The sequence below is a fragment of the Pelodiscus sinensis genome, chromosome 5 (assembly GCF_052426305.1).
Source record: "Pelodiscus sinensis isolate ZL-2025 chromosome 5, ASM5242630v1, whole genome shotgun sequence".
Taxonomy (NCBI): domain Eukaryota; kingdom Metazoa; phylum Chordata; order Testudines; family Trionychidae; genus Pelodiscus; species Pelodiscus sinensis.
In genome coordinates this window covers 96,005,227-96,031,663 of record NC_143056.1, presented here as the reverse complement: position 1 = coordinate 96,031,663, position 26,437 = coordinate 96,005,227, and positions in this window count along the sequence as shown.

Below are 26,437 nucleotides of genomic sequence, written 5' to 3'. Positions count from 1 at the left end.
GCTACTTGGCTTTCTGATAAGACTGCCTGAGTGCCTTGATCTTGAGCCTGCACTGATCAAGTGAGCCTAGTGTGGTCTTTGGTCATCAGACTGGGGATGATCCTGCTGTGCATGTTCCTTTTCTTGATGCAGGGGTCATAGAATATGGACTCCACTCCCCACACCTCGATGAGGTCCAGGATCTCCCATGCACTCTAGGCTGGAGCTCTTCTGAGGGCCTGGGCAGTGGAGACCGTTAGAGCAGAAGTGCTCACAGCTGTTTCAGTGTCTGAGGGAATATTGAGGGCACCCATGTTGCAGTGTGCTGCACACACATGGCTTGCAAAGCTGGCCAAGTGGGACAGGCCCTTTTCAAGTTCCTGGGACTTTTAGAGCTCAGCGGGAGAGCAGTCAAGCCTCACGGTGTGGCCAGAGCAGCAATAGTGGACAGCTACGGGAGGCCTGGCAGAGGCCAATGGAGTCAGATTTATGACAATGTAGCATCGACCCTAGCATAATTTTGGACACTAGCACAATTTTGCATGAGCATTACTCCTCGTGAAAAGTGGGACTACAAGAGTCGTATTCTGATGCCCCTTAGGTCGGAACAACAGGCTTGGTAATGTGGACTCATTGCTTAGATAAGCGTCCATGGGGGGATAATTTTGGGGTAAAGCCCTAGTGTGGACCAGGCTTTTATGTATGTCTTTGGCATAATAATCAGCAGAGAAGAAAATATCAATGATTATATTTTCTGCTTACTTATATTTTAATATCCCCCCCCCCCACACACACATACATGTTTGAAGGATCTGTTACTATAACCAGGAAGTCCATTAATAACAAATGCCAAGTTTTTTCTTCTTCATGTTTTAAAATTTTGTAAGCTTTATATGCAAAATTATCTTTCCTCTGGTTCATCAGGCATAACTCATAAGGATCCCTCAGGGAGTTGTATGCTTGGCCTGTCATTCTGGTGAATATAGGAAAATACCAGAGGAAAGTTAGCAGAAATGACTGCTCTTGTGCATGGCATGTTTTTTTTTTTTTGGTTTTTTTTTGCCTAATTTATAATGCTAACAATCTAATGAGATTAACTATCAAAATCCAATGATGACAAATCTGAATATTATTTTTTCTTTTAGTGAGAGAGAGGGGAAAGTTTGTTATTTACATATTTTCCCATCACCCCATCAGGTTACACTAATAAGCATAATTTTTGGCAAATGGGAGGTCAATTCTGGAGCAGATTTGTCTCCTTAAATTAATTCCTGTATTCATGTTTCATAAGGTTTTATTTATCTTAACTCTTGGATGACCTTCATCAGCTGTCACTGTCAACTAGAGAACACCACTCTTGACAATTGCTGTCAGTTCCAAAGAGTTGTAAATCCTCATGTCCTAGCTTGTAGCACTGGGAAACCCAACATCTCTGGGCTGTTGAGTGCATCAAGGAATAAAGGAAAAACACACACAGAAAACACAGCTTTATCCTGAAAATAATTTGCCCTACTTACTATAAAAATATTAAATCTGCCTCATATTTCAAATAGATGAGAATTACATTTGGATGGAGTTCAATGAGAGAAAAGTCTATATGTCTTAGCTTGATTTCAGTTTCTGTATAGAGTAATTAGAAGCGAAGTTACGTAGGGTATGTCTACACTACAAAGTTAATTCGAACTAACAGCCATTAGTTTGAATTAACTTTAATAGTGGCCATACATGCAAACCTCTATTTTGCATTTAATTAGAAATAGTGGAGCGCTTAATTTGAACTAGGTAAACCTCATTCTACGAGGAGTAACGCCTAGTTCGAATTAAGTAGTTCAAATTAAGGGCTGTGTAGCCACTTAATTTGAATTAGCTGGAGGCTAGCCATTCTCAGGTTGCCCTGGTGGCCACTCTGGGCCAAACCAGGAAAACTCTTCCGCCCCCCCTCCCAGCCCCGGAGTCTTTAAAGGGGCACGGTCTGCCCACAGTGCTTGTGCCAGTTGCAAGCCTGCCAGCATCCAGCCAGCAGACCCTGCACCTGGCACGAGATGATCCAGCCACCCGCTGCCACCCAGCCCTCCACCTCTTCCCAGAACCAGGCTGGCGGCTCCTAGGAGCCTACCCGGAGCCGCAAGAGGCAAGCACCCACCTGGTTTAGTGAGGCGACCGTGGACCTCATCGAGGTATGAGAGGCCTCCAATGCCCACAATCTCTGCACTAGGCACAGGAACGTGGCTGTCTACAGCCGTATGGCTGCCAGCCTGACCACCAGAGGCCACATGCACAGCCAGGAGCACCTGCGGCTACTGGAGCAGCAGCTCCACACCCAGGAGCACTAGGTCCACGAGGACCTGTGGCTGCGGCAGCGGAGCTTGCAGGCACTGGAGGATCAGGGCCGTGTCCTCTGAGGTCACCTCCAGACCCTAGTGGACAGGTTCCTGCCTCCTCCTGCTCCAGCCCCTGCGACCGCCCCAGCTCTCACTCCTCCTCCCACCCTTGCTCACCCTCCCGCTTCCTCCCCACCCCCTGTTCCTCCTTCCCCACCTTCCACACCCACTCCCCCACAATGCCCCCGCACCTGCAGTGCTGTGAGATGGAAGAGCTAGCAGGACCCTGAATCCTGAGCTTTCCCTTCCTCCCCTTCCTCCCCCTTCCAGCTCCTTCCTCCCAGGTTTCCCCCTCCTCTCTCCCACCCTCTCTCCTGCCCTCTCCTGCCTCCTTTCCCCCATCTCTCCAGAGTTTCATTCCCCCTCCCCAGTTGTGTTAAATAAAGAGAGTTTCTATTTTTGAAAATATGTGTCTTTTATTTGACATCAGGAAGGGGTGGCTAGGGTAAGTGGAAGGACGAGAGGTAGGAATGGGGCACAAGCCCCCAGTAGGGCATACCGGGGAGACTGTTAGCGCTCCTCAGGGTGGAAGCTCTCCCGCAGGGCCCCCTGGATCCTGACAGCCCCTCGATGGTCCTCCCGGATGGCAGCCTGCAGCCTGGCTACCAGCAACATGTCCATGACATGCAGCAGAGTCCCCGGGGACAGGTCTGGTTCCATGTTGCACAGTGCCGTGGTGCCCTGAGTGAGGGCAAACAGAGCACTCCGAGACACAAATGCTTTGCTGTCCCTCAGCGAGGTAGACCAGCAAGCAGAGAAACTTGAGAACTGTCTGTCCGAGATGGGGGGGTCATGTCCCTTTAAGCCCTCGGCTAGCCTGAGGCAGCAGCCCCACACACTTAAGTCTGACCCTGATGCCCTGCCGGCACTGGTTCCGGCCAGCCTTATCTTTGATTCAGGGTCCACTCAATGCGAGCGTGCTATTTCGAATTAGCAAACTGCTAATTCAAATTAGTTTTTAGGTCTAGATGCACTAATTCAAATTATCTTATTTCGAATTAACTAATTCGAATTAAGTTAGTTCGAATTAGCGCTGCAGTGTAGACATACCCGTAGGGATTATTGGTGACCAATGGAAGTCCCTTTTAATAACAGAGGTATGAATTTCTGTTTGCTCTGTTAGGCTTTTAGAAACAATAGACGAAATTGGCTAATCTGTGCCAGTGCTGTTGTAAGATTATTTGAAATTAAGCACTTTAAAGCAGCAGTGTCACATAAAAGTGGGTTTAATAAGTAGCTAGTTGATTCTCTAGCTCACAATTTTTGGCTTTTGCATATGAAAATAGTGGAGAGGGGGAAACACTGTTATTATGTAAGACTTTTTCAGGAAATATCAACTGAAGGCCTTAATAATTAGATCATTTTGTCATGTTATGTAAATTATTTAACCCAATAGTCACTACAAGACAGTATAAATACCCAGTCTCTGGGAATTTGGCCAAGAAGCCTATGGTTTGAAGAATCTGCACAGAATTTGACTATGGAAATGAGAATACTAGTAAAACATCTGCCCAATTTAGAAATTCCTGGGCAAACCTGATTTAAGATTACACAGTCCTCAGTTTGATTCTGTTGGTTTTAGATCAGAACTGGAGACAAATATAGGATGTTCAGCAACACTTTATGTGTTAAAGCTGGCCTTGTTTCAGCACTTGAGTATATGCCTAAATTTAGCATGTGAGTTGTCCCCCTGAGTTAAGCACACATGTAAATCTGTTGGTGAATTGGGGGCAGATTTAATGAATTCTGTGGTCTTGGCTTCCAGTATTTGCTTCCACTTCTGGTCTAAAAACAACCACCATGTATGATCTATGATTATATAGATTGGTTAATACATAAATTAAAGTGAGGCACAGTCTTCAGTGCTTTGTTAAGTGCTTGTATGCCGGGGCCTCTTGCTAAGAATGGGAGTGGCTCCCAGGAAAACCCAAACAGGCGAATGTACTTGGAAGCCACATACTCACTAATGCAGCTTGCTTCCTGTCTTTGATCAACTAGCTAGTTCAGGGTGTGTGTAGGGGAGGGAAGAGGGATTTACACAGCCTTTCCCTTTACTTCTCCCTCCGTCCCTTATAGCTTGTAATCGTGGGTCAGCAGAGAAAGGCTGAAATTCTGGCTGCTGTTTATACTACAATGCTTGTTCTCTGCACCCCACCCTCTGTTCTCTGCTCCCCACCTCTTCTTTTGTGCATAAGGGTCAATAACAAGCTGGCTAAACATTCCCTCCTATTCAAAATCTATTGTAAGAAGGGATGGGGAAAATAAGCAAATATTTCTGTGGATTTGAAAGATGCAGAAAACATGAGATGACATTACAGAAGGGTTTGTGTGACCCCTGAACTGTGCTGTAAACATTGCTGGAAGGAAGCAGCAGGGAATTTAAGCTTCTGGACACTCCCAGAAGTAAAGTTTGACAGTCAGTGTCACTGCTTGGAACAGTAGCAAGAGGTGCCCTGAGATCTGCTCATAGTAAGGACTAGTGGATGAGGCTTTTTTTAAACAACTAACAATATCATCCAAAGCCAAGATTTGGTGGTGAATGGGGACTTCAGCTATCCAGATATATGTTGGGAAAATAACACAGCGGGGCACAGACTATCCAATAAGTTCTTGGACTACATTGGAGACAACTTTTTATTTCAGAAGGTTGAAAAAGCTACCTGGGGGAAGCTGTTCTCGATTTGATCATAACAAGTAGGAAGGAACTGGTTGAGAATTTGAAAGTGGAAGGCAGCTTGGGTGAAAGTGATCATGAAATCATAGAGTTCACAATTCTAAGGAAGGGTAGAAGGGAGAACAGCAAAATTTCAGGAAGGTGGATTTTTGTAAGCTCAGAGAGCTGATAGGTAAGGTCCCATGGGAATCAAGACTGAGGGGAAAAACAGCTGAGGAGAGTTAGCAGTTTTTCAAAGGGACATTAATAAGGGCCCAAAAGCAAGCTATTCTGCTGTGTTGGAAAGATAGAAAATATGGCAAAAGACCACCCTGACTCAACCCCGAGATCTTGCATGATCTAAAAATAAAAAAGGAGTCATATAAAAAATGGAAAGTAGGACAAATTACGAAGGATGAATATAGGCAAACAACACAGGAATGCAGGGGCAAGATTAGAAAGGCAAAGGCACAAAAGGAAACAAGAAGACTTTTTATAAATACATTAGAAGCAAGAGGAAGACCAAGGACAGGGTAGGCCCACTGCTCAGTGAGGAGGGAGAAACAGTAACAGGAAACTTGGAAATGGCAGAGATGCCTAATGACTTCTTTGTTTTGGTCTTCACCGAGAAGTCTGAAGGAATGCCTAACATAGTGAATGCTAGTGGGAAAGGGGTAGGTTTAGAAGATAAAATAAAAAAGAACTAGTTAAAAATCACCTAGAAAAGTTAAATGCCTGCACGTCACTAGGGCTTGATGAAATGCATCCTAGAATACTCAAGGAGCTGATAGAGGAGGTATCTGAGCCTCTAGCTATCATCTTTGGAAAATCATGGGAGACATGAGAGATTCCAGAAGACTGGAAAAGGGCAAATATAGTGCCCATTTATAAAAAGAGAAATAAGAACAACCCAGGAAACTACAGACTAGTTAGTTTAACTTCTGTGCCAGGGAAGATAATGGAGCAAGTAATTAAGGAAATCATCTGTAAACACTTGGAAGGTGGCAAGATGATAGGGAACAGCCAGCATGGATTTGTAAAGAACAAATCATGTCAAACCAATCTGATAGCTTTCTGATAGTATAACGAGTCTCGTGCATAAAGGAGAAGCGGTAGATGTGGTATACCTAGACTTTATTAAGGCGTATGATACGGTCTCGCATGATATTCTTATCAATAAACTAGGCAAATACAATTTAGATGGGGATACTATAAGGTGGGAACATAACTGGCTGGATAACCATACTCAGGGTATGTCTACACTACCCCGCTAATTCGAACTAGCAGGGTAATGTAGGCATACCGCACTTGCAAATGAAGCCTGGGATTTGAATTTCCCGGGCTTCATTTGCATAAGCAGGGAGTTGCCATTTTTAAAACCCCGCTGGTTCGAACCCCGTGCAGCGCGGCTACACGGGGCACGAACTAGGTAGTTCGAACTAGGCTTCCTAGTTCGAACTACCGTTACTCCTCATGAAATGACACTTTAACATGAGAATCATGAATTTTCCTGAACTTGTGTTGTGATAGAATTTTATTTATATTCATTATTTTCTTAAGCAAACTTATTTCAAGACAAAAGGGAAGGGTTTTTAAAAGAAGCTTCTTCTAAATTTCACCGAAAGCAGCAAAAGGGTACAGAAATCCAAAACCATAACATTTGATTTTGCATACATGCAAAAATATACGTGACTGGTGAAGAGGAATATATTGGCAGGGCAAAACACCCACCTGACTCGGTGTCAGTAGATTCACACGTTTTCAGCGATGCTTAAACGTTTTTAGGGTATACACACATTTGAGGTTAGAAAGCAAGCTGTTTTGCTTTTAATTCACACTGTTGAACTAATTTTCATTGTTTAGCTGAAAATACAGCAACCTTTGTGCTAGGGAGATTATCAACTATTTTTGTTCTAGTTGTTCATGATATATTTTCCTTAATAGTGAAATAACTGAGGAATTAGCAGACTTTTAAAGGCAATTCTGTACTAATGAAGACTGAAATTCAGAGTGAGACTCTGGTTGAAATCACTAACTGAAGTTTTACTATAGATTTATCCCCAAGGTTGTACTTATCTGCCTGTATCAGGACCTACAGTCCATTTTATAAAACCTGCAATAGATCCACAGGTCTGAATAATAAAGAATCAGTTCCACAAACAAAACCATAATGCTAAAATTTCTGACCACCTGTGATTGGGCGGACAAAGCCCGACCTCCCCTTTCAGCACCCTGACCAGCAGCAGGAGCAGTTGAGAGGTCCTCCAAGCAGGGTAGAAGGGCAGCCTTCACTGCAGTCAATCAGGATGCAGCAGGCTGCTATATAAGGAGCTGCTAGCTAAGGCCTGTCAGTTCCTTCCTAGAGCTCAGCCCAGGCAGATCTCTGTGCTGACTGGGGAACACTAGAACCTTGGACAGCTCCGAGTGGGAGCTGGACCCTTGTAAGTGAGCGGAGCTAGATCCTGCAACTAAAGGCTAGTTAGCGACAACTATGCAGAATCCTGGACAAGGGGAATTCAACAACAAGGCCTTAGAAAAGGGCTGGATGAAATGGCATCCCAGGGAAGTGGCCTATGGACATGACCACAATTACAGACTTTGAAACTTGGCAGGTAACTGCTATGTATAGGGTAGCAGGTGGGCCTGAGTGCCCCCCAACTCCCTGCAAACCACACCCGAGTGAGGGGAAGGTAAAAGAAGAGGCCTGAACCCTGGCCATGGACTGGGCATTGACTGGCTCATAGCCAGTCTAGTAAAATATTGTGAGACCCCCTTCAGCCACCAAGGGGCGCTCGCATACTGAACCTATTACACCACCCTATGCAATCAGAAGGCAATCAGAAGACAATATACTACCCTAAATCCACAGGTGCATCTCTCTGATGTTGATAGGAGATCTTTGAACCGATATTACCCAGTCAACTGACTTAGACCTCTAAGAGCAAATATGGACTCACTTGTAATCATTCATACAAATTAGTAAAAGAGTATTTAATGTTTGTGGTCTATATCAATGAAACAATCTTAAAAATAGACTTTAACCTTAAAATATATTTTTTTCCAGGAAAGCTGTGTACTCATTAAAACAGGGCAATAAATATAAATGACTAATATAACACATGCTTGTGATTGTAAAGCAGCGAGGGTTGCTGCACACAGAGTATACCTGATATGCCCACAAAACAAGGATATGTAAAATACAAGCCACATTAAAGTATGTACCCTCTTCTTTTTTCATCCTTATCATTATTACCACCATAGCATACCACAGCTGACCACCTATAATTCTCTTTCCCCCTTCTGCCTAAACTTATTTACTAGATTGTAATAGTAGCTGTGGATATTTGGAGTAATAGTTGGCTGTGCTGGAAAATGTTAGTTTAATAAAGGAGTATTTGCAGAAGGACCAGTAAAAGAGTAATGAAAGGTTGGCATTCCTAGGAGGACAGAGGTAATGTTTGTATGTGGCCTGTGCTTGTGATAGCAGAAAAGTGCGTGCCTGTGTAAAGGAAAGAGAAGAGCATATCTACTATTGGGTAGCTTAACTTTTCATCTCCTTCCCATTGTGGATTGTGAGATGAGGGTTTCCACCTCCCGTGCACACCCACGACTCCTAACAATAGTTTCACAACAGTTTTCGGTGCTAATTTCTTATGGTATTTATATTTAATTGAGGGTAAAGTTTGGATCTAGTGGGGGTTGAGTATCTGTCTGTGATAGAAGTGCAACTGCTGACAGGGAACATTTTATCTGTCAGTCATTGCATTTAAGTTGTCATGTGTCAGACTTGAGAGTGCTCAGCCTCCATCAATAAAGATTAGGTGCACAGCGCATAAACATTCAGTTGCAGTAGGAATAACAGCAAAAGATAACCAACTTCAGTATTTGAAAAACAGCAATCTAACATTGCTCCCGACTGAGTCAGCAGCTACCTCTCTGCTATGTTTTATGTAGATAAATGAAGAATAGAAATGCCAAGGAAAAATGTCAGCCAGAGCCAAACTCAAGAGATAGCCCATTACAAATTTGAGGCAAGATTAAACAAAAAACTACAGAGACAATGTAAAGTATACAAAATGTAACCCCGTGTGACATAACTGGCCAGCTACTTCTAGAAAAAAACAAGAATTTAAGCCCCATTTTACAGTGTTTCACTATGGATGTGGATAAATCTCTGTAACATTTCCATATAACCATGTATCATTGTCATATAATTTTTATTAAGAGAAACTTTGTAAGTCCTTTTATATATATCTTTGTGTTAAGCCTTCTTATAGAATCCTTTGTATTAAGAGAAACCTTGTATCCAGACTTTTCCATAGAAACTTTGTATTAAACCCTTTATGTTCTAGGCCTTAGGAATAGGAAAATGTCTTTCAAGGGATAGAATAGATCTCTCCCCTTTCCTTGACTGTCCTGTTGAAATGAATGAGGTGTGAATGGAGAAGCCTTGAAAGGTGAGCACCTCCAGCAGCAGTTGCAAGGGTAGAGAGGGTCTGAGAGCCAGATCCAAAAACAATAAGGCTTGTGAAGTGAGCTCATTGAAAAAAAGATTGGACATAGAGATGGCCTTGGGAGTGAAGCAACAAGTGCCTGAAGGACCCTCTTTGAAGCAGCATTAAAAAAGGTATCACAGGAATTTTACTGCATATGTAAATGATTACTAACTGGCTGCATGAGAGGGATAAATATGAGGCATCTTGCGGAGGGACCCCGGGTTTTTGTCTTGTCAACATCGGAGCATCAATCTGGATTGGCAGAAGCCTGGCTCCACCTCTCCTCCATCTAACTCACCTGGCCAATGTAGATAGGGGGAGCAACTATTGGTAACAACAAGACGGAGTGTGCTTGTGTGTGTGAGAGTGCATGAGTGTAATGTATCATATGCAGATGATAAAATATTGATTGATCTATGTGTGCTCAATAAATGTGGCATGTTGCCTTAGCCCCCTGAAAAAGATCCCGTGTGCTTCCTTTAGGCACAACATGGAGACGCTACTAGGCACCATCTTAGGAAACCATGGATGAGAGGAACTATCAGTAAACCATTGAGCTAATTTATGGTAAATCCAAATGACTTAAGGGAAAGCTCTAAATATAAAAGCCCCTAGAAGATTCAAGAGTCTAATCCATCTAGCATGAGGCAAGGTAACAGGAATTTACTAAATTATAAACCAGCTCTACCATCATTTCCTGTGTGGCCTTGTGTGACAACTTAGGTCAAATTTTTTCAAATGTGGGTGACTAAAGCTATCCATCAAAATATTTTAGGTGCTTTTAGTTAATTGTGGCTTAGTTTTAAGAAGGGTGGACATTAGCAGCACCTACTGAAATGATGAGAGGTGTAGATGCTTGGCACTCCTGAAGGTCATGCCATTTTTCTTGGGGTGCTTAAATATGAATTAGAAGGGAGATTTTGTAGTGTGTCAGCTCACCCCCAAAAAAGCCCTGGAAAAGTCAGAGCTAGATAAACCAGAAGTCTTCACCACCATAGCCAACATCTTTCCCCTTTCTTAATACCACATACTATTTTCAGACAGGCTAGACACTGATATCAACATACAATTTCTTCACAGCATTTTTTAGATGTCTCCACATGCAATTCCTCCCTTATTACCCAGAGAAACAGAGGCTAGGGACACCATTTCTACCCATCCTGGGTAAGAGCCATTGACGGACCTAACCTCCATGAATCTATCTAGCTCTTTTTTGAACCTTGTTAAAGTCCTAGCCTTCACCACATCCTCTGGCAAGGAGTTCCACAGGTTGACTGTGCGCTGAGTGAAGAAAAACTTCCTTTTGTTTGTTTTAAACCCGCTGCCTATTAATTTCATTTGGTGAAACGTTTCCTTGTTCACTTTTTCCATACCAGTCATGATTTTATATACCTCTATCATATCCCCCGTTAGTCTCCTCTTTTCTAAGTTGAAAAGTCCAAGTCTTTTTAATCTCTCTTCATATGGGACCCGTTCCAAACTCCTCATCATTTTTGTTGCCCTTTTCTGAACCTTTTCCAATGCCAATATATCTTTTTTGAGATGAAGTGACCATATCTGTATGAAGTATTCAAGATGTGGGTGTACCATGGTTTTATATAGAGGCTTTTATATATAGTTCTTCCAATGACATTACTTCTGACTTCCACCAGTATAACAGCTTGATACTGCTCAGACTGATGTGAAGGAGAGTTTTGCTATTAACTTTCATTGGGATAGGACTGTGTCATAAACAAGATGAAAATTGGCTTTGTGTCATTTCTAAAATGGGGAAGGCAACATTTCCTGACCTTGCCGTAGCCCTGCACAAATTAATTCAATAACATTTGTACAGCATGTTTGAAAATGGAAAGCCCTATCCAAGTGCCAAGTACTATTTTAATAACAGTAACCTGCAGGGGTAGCAGCTGAAAGTAATTGGTTATTTTGATCTCTTTGATCTACACAAGCTACTCATATTATTTTGATGCCTTACCACAAAATGCAGGTATCACTCACAATAGCTCCCTTCACTTGAAAGGAGCCTAAATGGTATTTGGGATAAGTAATGTATAATCCCATAAAAGCTTGCTCATCTCACTCCTTACACAACACACTTACAAATGTGTTGGGGTACAAAATGGAGTTACAGAATCCTAGAACTGGCAAGGACATTGAGGGCATGTCTATACTAGGAAATTATTTCACAATAACAGGCTGTTACAGGAGACCCCTGACTTCTAACCGCCCGAGTTATGATCCCTCACACTTACAAACATTTTTGGAAGTGCGGAATGGTCTGAAACCCCCCAGTTTACATCTTCGTATACAGCGCATGGCGCCTATCGTAAAGAGGGTTCGAGTTAAGACACCCCCGACTTGCGATGCTTCCCCAGGAACCAATTGTGTCACCAGTTGGGAGCCACATCTATGTCAAAATAATATGCTTGGTAGTGAGTGTGGATACTCTGTTTATTATTTCAAAATAAGGGCAGGGAGAGATATTTCAAAATAACTCCCTAGTGTGGACCAGGGCTGAGAGGTCATCTGGTCCAAGTCTCTGCACTCAAGGCAGGACTAAGTATTATCTTGACTATACCTGACAGGCATTTGTCTAACCTGGTCAGAGTCCTCAATCTTCCCCCGCAATTTATTCCAGTCAGGTCCACCAATAGCAATTCTGGTCCCAGGGCAGAAATCAATGTCCCCTCCTAGCCCAAGGAAACCACCAGCATCTCCCTGCACCATCCTGACAGAAGAGCTCTGGGCCATTCCAGCCCTATACCCCATGTGCTGGGATGAGACATAAGGCAGCTGCACTTCACCATTCTGGCCCTCCCTTCCCCAGACCCAACCTTCTGGCACTGGGGAAAGTTTCAGCAGTATTTCTTGATTCAAACATTTTGATATGTCCCATGCAGATTCTGGGGTTCAACATTAAGTCCAGGAACCTCCATGGCAAATATCAAAAGCATTTTGAATCAAGAACAGCTAGTGCTGCAGTCCCAGCCCTTTGAAATTGCTGTGTTCCTGGGCAATTGCCCTTTTTACCCCTCCTTCTCCATCAGCGGGCCTGATTCCAGTACTTAACCAACCAGAAGTTAGGAAGTATATCCAAATAGCAAATCTAACCTGCCTTTGATGAAATTTAAGCCCATTGCTTCTTGTCCTATCATTAGAGATTAAGGAGAACAATTTTTCTGCCTCTCCTTCTAGCAATTTTTTATAGTTCTGGAAAACTGTTACTATGCTCCCTCTCGGGATATGTCTACACTACAGAGAAGATCAAAGCTGTTGCTGTCAATCTTCCAGGTTCAAATGAGCCGGTCTAGTGAAGATACGCTAATTCAAATTGAGAGGGACACTCTGGTCAATGCTGATAGTCCTGCTTCCATGAGGAGTAAGGGAAGTTAAAGGGAGAGTGTGCTCCTTTCGACTTCCTACAGTGTGGACAGCACCAAAAGTCGAGTTAAAGTACTTTGACTTCAGCTATGTAATAAACATAGCTGAAGTTGTGTATGTTAATTTGACCTTATCCCATAGTACAGATATGCCCTCCGTCTTCTCTTCTCCTGACCTAACAAACCATTTCCCCACCCTTCCCTCATAGATCATGTTTTCTAGACCCTTACTCATGTTTCTGTTCTTCTCTGAACTTTCTCCTGGTTGTCCACATCTTTCCTGAAATGTGGCACCCACCACTGGGCTCCATACTCCATCTAAGGCCTAGTTAGTAGGGTGTAGAATGGAAGAATTATTTCTTGTGTCTTGCTTACAACATTCCTGCTGATGTATCCCAGAGTGATGTTTGTTTTCAGATGCAGTTGGATTCATTTTTAACTTGTGATCCACATTTGTCATTATCAGATTTCATTCTATTTATTTCAAATCATTTCTCCAGTTTGTCGAGACCATTTTGAATTTTAATCCTATCCTTCAAAACACATGCAACCTCTCCTAGCTTGGGATCATCCACAAATTTTATCTGCTTATATTTTCATTTTTAAAAATCATACGAAATGACTTGGTAATAAATATTGGGCAAAGTGCATAGTATCTTAATGTACTTATCATGTTTAGGGTTTGGAAAGACAGTCACTAAAATCAGGGACATTGGATAAGCCTAGAGGAACAGTTACCACATTCTGACCTTTGAGTAACAAAAGTAGCTTATTTTATCTAATCGTCTCATTCGTGTGCAGGAATTTGGGTAGAACTTGTCAATGGATGGCTGGATTCTGCTAGTAAGTCTCCGCCAAGGGCCATCTTTCATAAGCAAAGCTGGAGCACACTTACAGAGTCCTTATCTGCATACTGATTTTTAGTTTATATATTTACATTCCAGCTTTAGCAACAGTGTATTCTACTCAGCTATAGAACAGCTTCACACTAGACAGATCTGACATGGCTTGGGTTGCAAGCCTGAATGATAGCTGCCTTATGGCCCAGAGACCAGCTGGTAATGTTCTATAGTGGCAGCGAGTAATTCCTTTATCTCTGGATAGAGCAAAGTGAGACTGGAAATGTTATTGGGATTATTTCAGGGTAGTGGTGATGAGGCCAAACTTCAGAATTCAGATCCATGTTCCAAGCCCTCTTCTCCCCAGTATTCAGAGCCTTGTATCTGAGGTTGAGCTTTAAATTAAGCTTTAAACCAAATAAGTCAGTTATCAGAGCTGGTTCCTGATGCATTTTTAGATAGGATTTGATCCTCCTTTCATTCCTACCAGTATAAATGCAAATTAACAAAACATTGGTTATACCATCAGGCACCTTTCCTCGTGTTTCTGCCGCAGCCTACCGTCAAGAGGCATCCCTGTTTGATCAATCCACCCACTACAGCTGATCAGAAGATGGGAAGGAAAGGGTTTCATGGAAAACATAATGGACTTTCTCTCTCTCTTTCTTTTTGGACAAAAGTTTCAAAAGATAGAGCTGGCCTGAAGCATTTTTTTGGTGGAAGGAGGGAGCTTTTTCAATTCTGACAGACTGTGTTTTTGGTGGAGACCAGAGCTTCTCACTCCGCAGGGTATGGAGGTGGGGCACCCCAGAGAGTAGATAGGGGAGCTCAGTCCAACAAGGACATTATCAAGGGAATCTCTGTGACCCAGACTGTCACAGTGGCCAACAGGAAGACTGACTTGGGAGCCTTCAGTGCTGAAGAGGGCTTGTATTGTGGAGCAGCCAGAGATGTCTGACAGACGGAAAAAGGCCAGGACTTAAAGCAGCCCAGATGTAACAATAGAGTAGATCAGACTCTCGCCCTCCTTATTGGTATGGATAAAATTAATTCAGATGACTGTCCAAATGTTTTTGGTATACAGTCTCAACCTGGAGAAACACTCAGTTGAAATAGTAACCTTCACTAAGTTTCTGACCAGTTGCTGTAACTAACATAGAGCAACATGAGTAAGGGGTAAGGATGACACAGGCAGGAGTCACTTGGAGGGGGCAGTCACAGAGCCAGTGCGCTCCCCTGTGTCCCTCCCCAGCAGGTGCTATTGTTCAGTGATGACTGCAGAGACATAACCCATGGGCTACATCTTCACTGTAGGCTTTTTGCACAAGAACTGTTTTGCACAAGAATTCTTGCGCAAAAGGTCTTGCACAAGAGTGCATCTACACTGCCATGTGCTTTTGCACAAGAGCATCCATGGCAGTGTGGATGCTTTCTTGCACAAGATAGCTCTGATGGCCATTTTAACCATAGGGGTTTCTTGAGCAAGAAACCGCTGTTTTCCGTCCACACTGTCTTCTTGCACAGGAGCTCTTGTGCTAGAGGGCTTATTCCTTGTGGGGAGAGGAATAACTCTCGTGCAAGAAGCCCTCTTTTCCAAAGCTGTAGTGTAAATTTACTTGCACAAGAACATGCGTGCAGTGTAGATGCTCCACAAGTTTTTGCGCAAGAATGGCCATTCTTGTGCAAAAAGCCTGCGGAGTAGACATAGCCATGGTATACATTTCCAGATAGGTGTAACTTGCACTGAGTTAGCATTTATTTGGCTTGTAAAACATGAAGCATATAGCAAGAAAAGCAACTAACAAACTGTATGGCATGCTGATTGCTTTAATGTATACCTTCCCCACTCTCTCTATGATTAGATTAGTCATGTTGAGTGTATTTTATTCCACAGCTGTTCTTGTGCAAGAAGCCTGTGGTGTAGACATAGCCAAAGTGTTTACAAAGATGTCAGTGAAAATATTGAACATTATTTTTACTATCTTATAAATCCTCGCTGAGTAAAGTGGTGTGACAGAAGTTTTGCCACTTCACCAGATCTATATGGGATAGGTTATTGCATGATGTCCTTCCCTGCCTCTCTCCCCAGCTTACAATTTGGTTGCAAAGCAGTGCCACAGAAGATAATGTCACAACTTTTTAAAGTGGCACTCGTTAACCATACTATATAACGAAATAAGTCTCAGAGGTGGACGGGTTAGACTCTATCTGCAAAAACAAAGATTCCTTTGTTTGGGCATAAGCTTTAGTGGATAAACCCCACTTCCTCAATACATTGGAGTGGAGATTACAGAAGCAGGTGGAAGTAGCTGCTGAGAGCAAGCCACCTCGGGTATGTCTACACTACCCTCCTAATTCGAACTAGGAAGGTAATGTAGGCATACCGCACTTGCAAATGAAGCCCGGGATTTGAATTTCCCGGGCTTCATTTGCATGAAGCTGGCCGGTGCCATTTTTAAATGCTGGCAGTTCGAACCCCGTGCCACGCGGCTACACACGGCACAGAGTAGCTAGTTTGGATTAGGCTTCCTGAGGAGTACAGCTAGTTCGGATTAGGAAGCCTAATCCGAACTAGCTACTCCGTGCCGCGTGTAGCCACGCGGCACGGGGTTCGAACTGCCGGCATTTAAAAATGGTGCCGGCCGGCTTCATGCAAATGAAGCCCGGGAAATTCAAATCCCGGGCTTCATTTGCAAGTGCGGTATGCCTACATTACCCTCCTAGTTCGAATTAGGAGGGTAGTGTAGACATACCCCTCCACTCTGTCTGAATAGGCCTTGTTAACACTGGTCCAACACTTGATAAGTAATTCCTTTCTTTTGATATGCTAGTGCACATATATATCCTCGCCTCTGTAATTACCACTCCAATGCATCTGACAAAGTGGATGCTTTATGCCCAGACAAATTGGTTAGTCTTTAAGGCGCCACAGGACTCCTGGTTGTTTTTGCATATAATTAAATGTTAGACAATTTGTGCGCATCACTGTGTAGGATATCAGGGTTCAGTGCTTTATCCTAGTTTTTTGCTTGAGGGATGTAGAAGGTGTGAGGCTGGTAACAAAGTAGGAGATAGACTGCTTCACATAAACATTCCAATGTTATGAACTAGGAGACAAGAATCTCTTCCCAGTACTTATTGCACACCAGCTCTGCTGGTTAACCCAAGGCAACTGTCATTTGGTTTTCTTAGTCAGATGTTTGGTCAATGGACATGAAGACTTGTTTTATCCATTTTTAAATTAATGTCATGAGAGCTGAGCTTTATAAAATGATTCCATACAGCAAATCGCAGCAGATAGAAATGGATACTGCAATGTTACTTCAGCAACTATTTCATCTCAAATATTTCCTGTGCAGACATATCCTCCGAGGAAAATGATAATATAAGAAAATTGTCATGCACTTTTACAGGAAGCTAATGAAAATGACAGCATCCTGCAAAGCAATGGAGCATTTTCACATGGCTGCGTAATTTTGGATGGTAATATTACAATAAAATAGGGAAAAATTGTCTTGCCAAATGATATTGTGTAATTCTAATAGTCAAGCTTTGTCAGTGTTCTATACAACTTAATTTTTTTGTCAACTCTACCCTGTATATGTTGGGGATTTTTAAAATGTCTTTTTAAAATAGAAGGGTCATAGTCTGTTTCCAACAAAATCAACCTATATACTTGTGATGGAGTGGCACTTGCCTCTTGCGAGTGCCCCCGATGGCCGAGTGTGTGTGTCTGCACTCCCTGTTATTTAAAAGCCTCTTTGGGAGCTCTGCCCTCTAAATGTGTGCAAAGTACACAAACTGTATGCAATGTACACAAACCATTCTAGTGTACACATCTACCAGGGGTCCAACTCAGTGCCCTCTGTATGTTCCTCTGTTTGGCACAGTGTGGTGCCCCCGGGTTTTCCCTCCTGGAGGCAGCATCCTTGCTCTTTCTCAGAGTCCCAACATAGTGTAGCAGTCTCCAGTAAGTGCTACATATGGAGTTATCCACAGTACTGCTAGTCAGTTACCTTGTGGTCTCCAGAAGCACTGACAGATTCTGATCCTGTTGCTCTTTTTATAGGGCTCACTTGGCCCCTGATTGGCTGCTTCTCCTATAGCCACTCTAGCCTGCTTGGAGGACTTCTCTATAGGTTTTTCTGGGATGGGATACAGCAAGTCCAAAAGCGTCCAAAAGGGGGCTTCAATGCCTAGTCCACCCCATTCTCGTGAGGTTACTAAAAATGCTTTGCACTGCTATATCCCACTGGTAGGCTTGGGAAGATTAGATTTTTACTGATAAATGTTGCTAAACATTTCATTGTACACACAAAGTCATGGAAAAATACTGTCATCACTAGTAATCTAAATTTACAGATACACAAAGTAAGAAAAATACTGCTTGAAAACTTAGTTTTGTTTATAGATGTTTACTGTGCATGTTTTGATGTGGTGTTGACAATTTGTTTTTTAACAGTTTGTTTATTTGGATTACTAGAACTTAACTGCAATGTAGTTCAGAAAAAGGAAGTGTTTAAAAAAAATCCTAGGAATTATGACATAAAAATTGCCATATTAGGCCAGACCTAGTGGACCATCTAGTCCTGAAGGGATGCTAGCCGCGGGCATACTAATGGATAGATTCCAATACCAAAATGGACCTTTGGGATCATCTAATCTGGCCTCCGATATAACACAGACCATAGAACTTCCCCAAAATAATTCCTAGAGGAGATCTTTAAGAATAAAACATCCAGTCTCGATTTAAAAGTGAACAGTGATAGAAAATCCACCATGACCCTTGGTCAGTTGTTCTAGTGGTAAATTACTCTGTTAAAAATTTGTCTGAATTTGTCTAGCTTCAACTTCAAGCCATCAGATTGTGTCACACCTTTTCTCTGCTAGCCTCAAGAGCCATTCCTAAATGTTTAGGAATGTATCTATATAATATATAGATACTTATATAGACCACAGTTAAGTCACACTTTAACCTAGCTATTAAAGGCTCCAGGGCAGAACAGTCAGTGGCTCCCCTAGAACTGGAGGGCTGAGGTTTATGACAGTCCTTTTTATCCTATTGATAACACATAAGAAAACCAACTATATAAAACTTTTTTTTCTGTTGCAGCACCAGTATTAAACAAATTTGTAAGTCTAAATGGAAGATGTACAATTTGTTAGTTTGAATTATATATTTAAATTAAATAAATACATTAAACATTTAAAGAACCACACATTACAAAAACAAATCAACCTAAAGTATCAAGTAAACTAATTAAACAGGTAATTGTGATTCATGTGTAATCTAAAGACAAGAAAAAAACCTGATATGCAAGATGTAACTGAATATGATCAACAAAGTTAGAAAATACAATACAGTACTTGGCTGCTGTTGCTGGGGGGAAATCAACACCCAGGCTGCATCGAGACTGGCATGATTTTGCGGAAATACTTTTAACGGAAAAGTTTTTCCATTAAAAATATTTCTGCAAAAGTGTGTCTAGATTGACACGGATCAAAAAGTGCTTTTGCGCAAAAGCATCCATGGCCAGTCTAGATGAGATTTTGCGCAAGAAATCCCCGATCGCCATTTTAGGCATCGGGGCTTTTTTGCACAAAACAATTCTTCCCTGTCTACACTGGCCCTCTTGCGCAAGTATTCTTGCACAAGAGGGCTTTTTCCAGAGCGGGAGCTTGAAAGTATTTGCGCAAGAAGCACTGATTTTGTACATTACAAAGTCAGTGTTCTTGCGCAAATTCAAGCGGCCATTGTAGACAGCTGGCAAGTTTTTGTGCAAAAGCAAGTGCTTTTGCGCAAAATCTTGCCAGTCTAGACACACCCCCAGAGTAATGAGGGGATGACAAGCATGGTGTACCACATCTACCAGGAGATCTCCGAGCAGGCAGCCGGCAGCGAAGGCAGAGGGAGACCTGTGCCTCATTCCCTCAGCCAGTGCTAGTGGCAGCGAAGGCAGTGGGGGGTAGCCTGGACCGCCTCTCAGTAAGCTTTAGGTGGCATGATGGGTGACTGAACTTGTTTGGCAAGGAGTTGCAGCCCGGAGGAGGAAATCTGGCATCACAAAGTAAGCTTGTTCCTCTTTAAAGTCTCCCTGTACTTAGCCCTGCAGCTGAAGAATAGCATGGCAGGCACAGCAGCTCCTGAACAGCCAGAGGAGGCAGCAAGCTCCCTGCTTCCCATGCTGCTGTTGCTGACACTTTGCAGACTGTCAGACCAGTAGGCTGCAGCCACGCTCTGGCAAACGGTGACTGTCACAGTGAGGGAGGGTGCTATAGACAGAGCAGCAGCAGAAACCAGGGTTTTTTTCTTAACTTTTATTGAAAAAAAAATACGTATCTTCCCATCCACCATTGCCCTTCTAAATTGCAAGGCCCCTGGGCAATTGCCCCTGTTGCCTCCCATCCCTATTGGTGGGTCTGCTCTCCTCTGAACTTACTCCCATTTACCTACATCTGTCTTGAGTTGTGTCCAGTAGTGGTGCCAACAGTATTCCTGCAGTGGTTGCACCAATCCCAAATACTGAGGTAAAAGATCTCTACTCCTCCTTAAGATTGCCTGCAGCATGTTCACTGTGGTCTCTCTTGGGCATCCACCAACCCAGCAACTTCTTCTGTTCCTGAATCTCTCTCAAACCATCTCCCCTACAGCCTCCAAAGAGCTAGTCCACACTAAAGATGTAAAATCCCATGTAATTGGTTAAATGGGCAAACACGGTGCTGGCACTGCCTCTAACCGTTTAACTGATTAAAAGGGGTCATGGGGCAAAACTCACTGCTGTGGTGCCTCCTTCTGGTAGCTCTGAGGAGTTATGCCTTGTGATGGACTGGGCCGCCCTGGGCACAGCTGAGGGCGTCCGCTCAGGGCGAATTGCTCAAATTCAGGGCTCCTTACAGCCCCCAGACTGGTGACCTATCCAAACAGGCCACAAGCCAGTCCCACAGAGCACTTCAGCAGCCTGCCAGAAGCCTCACGAGCAAAACCCCTACAGCACCCCAGCAATATCCGTGCTCCAGATGACCCAGGGCCTCATACACAGGTGGAGGGTCTTAGAACCCAATCCCTCCTACCCCGAACAAGTTTTGTCCGGTTCCAAGAAACAAGCCACAGATCCCAAGTCAATTTACCCTCCCCTCCGGATCTTACCCACAAATCACGCTGAGCCAATCCTTTAGCATCTAACATCTAAAGGTTTATTGCTACCAGAAAGAAAAGCATGAGAGTAAGGTTGTTAAAGGATAATACTTTACATGCATCGAATCTCCCAGTTCTCGATGCACGCTCTAGCAGGGATGTTATAGCTGCTGGCTTGGAAGTCCTTAGTTTCACATCCTAGGTTAGGATGGGTCCACAGTTCTTTCCGGCTCTTCTATCCCTGCACTGCTGCCTCTGGGATGAAGTGCTGAGCTGAGTACTAAGATGGAGCCAGCCACATGGCATCTTTATACCTCCTTCCTGGTCTCTTCTTGGCTGCAGCAGGTCACCTGGCCAGCGGCCTATCCCTGTGTTCCCTGCTGGTAGCCCTTAGGTGTCTGTCACCATTCCCGAGGTGTGTCCTTGGCCGATTGAGTGCTATTGTCCCACAGGGCCTCGCTAATGAGCATGTCCATAGGTCGGGCTCTGCCCAATGCTCAACCACATTCAGAGAGACTTCTAGCCTCCATACAGATTACAGATTCCTAACGCCACACACAGACATTATACAGATATATGAAGAGCAGATACAGAATCAGAAGAAAGTAAGCTTTTGTTTGACCCCTCACATGGCCCCCTTTGTACCACTTTTGGGGTGAACACCCCCCCATGGGTGCAGCAGTGACCCAGCTGTTCCCCTCACAATCCAATAACGTGACAGTCCTTTCACCAGCAGGGTGCCTCAGTCAGGCTGGTGTCTCCCCCACACACGCGCCACACTCTTGTTCCAAACCCACGTCACATCCCGACCATGGCGTTCTCTTCAGGATACTGCTCTCCGGCAGTGCCCTCTCCAATGGTCTCTTCTCCCCCTTCTAAGGGTTTATCAACAGCCCTGTGTCTCTGCCGCTACTGTAGCCTCGCAGCCTAGCCCCTCAGGGGCAAGCCACAGTCTTTCTGGGCCACACCCTCTTCCCAGCAGAGTATCAACACTTTTGCCTTTCACCCGCCACTATGGCCAACTGTGGCCCCAAAGTCTAGCCTCTTACCTCAGAGGCAATTTGCAATATGAACTTCGTGGAAATGTGTGGTGCAAGGGGAGAGGGGGGACCCAGGCCCGCCCCCTACTCTGGGTCCTGACCCAGGGACCCTCTGGCGACAGCCTGCCCTACTCTACTCCACTTTGCTGCCTTTAATTCCCTGGGCCACTTGCCCTGTGATTCTTTGCACACTCCTGGCCTTGTAGCAAGGCCAGCAGCCTGGCAGGTATCAGGCTGCTCTATCAGTGGTGCCTTCTCTGGGAACCAGGTACTGTACCTTCCCTGGACAGGGCCTAACTCTCCCTCTCTCTGCTGGGCAGCTCCTCATATACAGGGCTGCCCGAACAAGTTACACCCTGATTGGCTCCTTAAAAGCTCCTCTCCAATTGTCCAGGGCTCTGCACAGACTCCTTCCAGCCTGCTTTAACCCCTTCCAGCTAGTGTGGGCCATTCACCCCATCACAGTCATGTTACATGAAACTAAGTTCTGGATACGGGCATTTGCTGTGTTGGTCCCAAGAAGAGTTCTGTGTAAACTTGAAAGCTCGTCTCTTTTATTAACAGAGACTGGTCCACCTGTTCCCATCAGTGTGATAGGTTAAAACAGAAAAGTACATACACACATTTGCATCTGAATGCCCCTGAATTTGTACTCGGAAGTAATTGCATGTAAAAATAAATCATGCAGTTTCCATATCTCTGGGTAGTGAGGCTTGCACAAGCAAACGGAACATAGGTAGAAGGTTTGATGCACTCCACAATAATGATATAAATCTGGATGAAACAAAATTAAAATTAGGCCTAAAATGTGTGTGATGTGTTTGAAAGTGTGACTTTGAATGATAAGAATAAGTATACTGTACATTTCCACTGAAATTTAGACAAGCAAACACTTCATAAGATTTTTTGGTTTTATTTTATGCAATATATGCACTACTTAGATTCTCTTTCCCCAGCCATCATATTTATGTGGCTACTTTGTCAGAAACTTCCATTTTCCATAGATAATTCACAAGGTTGAATTTGAATTGACTATAGAACTGCATAATTCATAATGCTTGAGATAATACATTTTAAAGATTGCCAATAGAAGCCACTGTATCGTAATTGTATTAATTGTGTTTTCTGCAGAGCATAGTCTTACTAGGAGTCGAGCATCTTCCACATTGCAGACATGCTTAATATTATCTATATTTCAATCTGTCCATGAAAAAAAATGATCAAAAAACCAAAAGAGCTCCTAATGCTGCATAACATATTTTGTTTGCTGTGTAACTGTACAGCAGATATTTGTTTAGTTAATATCGCAAAGAATACAAATTGATAAAAATGAAATGTAACAAAACAAGCTACTGGTTATTAATATTCTTTATTTGATTTACAGACTGTAACATTCATTAACTGCACAAAGTAAAAGGTTACTGCTGTCAAGACTAGTAAGCAGAAAAATGAGGTCCACTTGTTGAATTTTGAATTGAAGACGAGTGTGTGAATAAGACATACATTTAATCTTTTTTCTATTGTTCCTGCTTAATCTTTTTTGTATGCAAGCAGCAAAGCGAAATTTATAAGAGTCTTGCTGTTCAAATGCTTCAGAGAGCAGGGGGCTTAGAAATTTCACTTTGCTGTCTGCATACAAAAGCAGAGCAGGCAGGCAAAGTGATGAAAAGCATGTGCATGACTTGAGCACACCGGCAGGATGATCACATTCAAATGTGATCAGGCAATAAATGAACACTCTGGGTTATTTTGTGAAAGCATAAGTGCAGTGGCATTTTAGAAGAATATTGGCTTATCTATTTCAGCAAGCTACCAGCACATTTCTTCGTTTTAAAAAGAGTTAAAGGTTATTATCAAGGGAAGTACAGATCACACCATTACTAGTCTGATCTGAACCCAATGGCCGTGGAAATTTGAGCATATCCACACCTGTTATGCACTAACATCTGTCTGAAGTGGTGACAAGTTTCACATGCAAAACCTATTTGTCCATTCATAGAGGTAAGGCTCATTATCTTTCTTCCCTGCCTTTCTCACATTTTATTCTATGCTTGTCATTCATCATGGTATCTGAGGATTGTACCAACTGTACCACTTTTCAAGAGGGTAAGGAAAAAAAATCTTTTAGACCGGATTAATTGAAATGCATGACATTTTTATGCTTGGTTTTTTTTTTCAAGTCCAACTGAAATTTAGCAAAAAACCACCCCTGCTTTCATCCTTCCCAAGTCATCAGGGTACAGAAAAGAGACAATTATTTGAAATCAGACAGTTGGCAAAATAGTACCTTTCTACCTAAATTGTTGATGGAAAACTTTTGATAATCTCTAACTGTGTTTAGGATGTTTGATATGAAGGTGGTTCCTCAAGTAATCAGAGCCAGTCCAGCTGAAGATATTTAATGTCCAATAGGGCCTGTGGAGCCAAATGGAGAGACCAGACATCCAGGGTGATGGACTCCCAGGCATCCAGGCTGTCAGACTTTGGCCGATCATGTGCCCTTTCGAAAGTGAAAGTAAAGTCTAGCCGTGGCTCTGCCGACAGCTTTCTCAGCAGATTCTGTATTCCTGGGTGTGTATAGAGCACGGGTTTTTTTAAAAAAAAGTGGCCTTTTTTTGAAAAAACTTTACCTACATCTAGACTACCGCCTCATTCTATCTATAGTAAATCGAAAGAACGCGGCAGTTTTGTTGACGGCAGTAAACCTCATTCTACGAGGAATAACGCCTTTTTTCGAAAGTCATCTTTTGAAAAAAGGCGCTATTGAATGAAAACAGGGCTTTTTCGAAAGAGAGTGTCTAGATTCTCTTTCGAAAAAGCGAGTCACTTTTTCGAAAAATCTTCTTGTTGTCTAGATGCTCTTTTTCAAAAGAGGCTTTTTTGAAAGATACTTCTGAAAAAGCCTCTTTCGAAAGAGGCTTCCAGTCTAGACGTAGCCCCTCAAAAAATTAGGAGTACAGAACCTGCCAAAAAAGCTCCCCGCTGTTGGAAGAATAGCGGCTAGACTTTACTTTCACTTTCAAAAGGGTGCTTGATCAGCACAGCGCCCAAACATGAGTATGCAAATGAAGCCCAGGATATTTAAATCCCGGGCTCATTTTCACTTTTGAAGTGCTTGATTTGCATCCCTCTGTTGGCACACACACAGCCTGTGTGAGTGTGTGTGTGTGTGTGTGTGTGTGTGTGTGTGTGTGTGAGGGAAAGGGTTCTCTGACACCCTCCCCAAAATATTCATGGCAAAGCTATCTGCCCACACAGTTAAAATTCCTGAGTGACCTTGGAGGCACCTAAGTTGTATTCAATTACATGTGTCTACATGTCTATTTGGAAGCCACTATTATTTTATAAAAGAGCTCAATTGTTTTTACTGTCTTAAGTGAAGGTTGGGGTTACACCCATCAGCTCTAAAGGCATTTTGCCCAGATCAAAACAAATGGCCACTGGATGAATAGGTTGAAGGTGTACCCCATAGTCCAGTGTGCTTCAAGAGCAGTCCTGAGAACTACAAGTTGTGGAGTACAAACTGTGGCATGGGAGAACTTCCCGGTTCCTGCCAGGATGTGCCCTCTTCCCCCAGCAGGGTCTCAACACTGAATTAGCTGGGAGCACGTAGGCTGCAAGCAAGAGAGGAGGCTGCTGAACTGTAATCCTGTTCTGTGTTCTTTACAGAATAAAGCCTGTTCCTGGAGACCACCTAAACAAACACGTGCTTGGCAATAAAAAACAACAACAAAACAAAAACAACTCCTAAACCCTCTCCCCCAAATAACCTGGTGTTGATCGTGTGAGTTGTTTTAGACTGTGATTGCTGAAACTGAACATGATAAAACAAATCAAAGAGTAAATTCAGCCTAGTTGCATCACATGGTGCTAATCAAACTGTTTCCCATCCCAAACTGTATCCAGAATGCTTGCAGAAGTAGGGATGGGTGAGGATGAGTCTCCGATGAGGATGAGTTTCCATTGGCCTGGAAGGTCGATCCATGGCCAACGATAGCTGCAATCATCCGTATCTGCAGAGGCACAAGTAAATATCGTGGTGGCTTCCTGCCAGGAGCTAACCCTGGTGAACTGCTGCCATTTTATTGCCCATCCCAGTGATAAACTTAAAATCCATTTGAGGTGGAGGCGCAAACAAGTTTTTGGATCATTTCATGACAACATTGCAGAGTTAATACCGTGTAAAAGAAATTGCTCGGCTCCTCCCCCAAACTTCCAATCAGTTTACAGTTTAACACTGAGGTAAGGAAGGTGGGACTGTGATTTTTTTTGTGGAGGGTAAATTAAGGAATGAACACCAATTGCATTTGAACCTTTGCTGTTCCCTGTTGTGAGAAGTAAATGTAGGGTGGACGATTCCAGAGGGAAGTACAGCTCTGTGTGAGCAATGCTGATACATGCTGCAGTAGCTTCCCTTGTATGAGAAGAGAAAACAATTTTCCTGGCAGACCCACAGGAGTCATCAGTTCAGTTGCTGCTGTTTCCATGGAAAGAATGTCTTCCATTTACTGTGAGTCTGCATAGCATGGTGTGC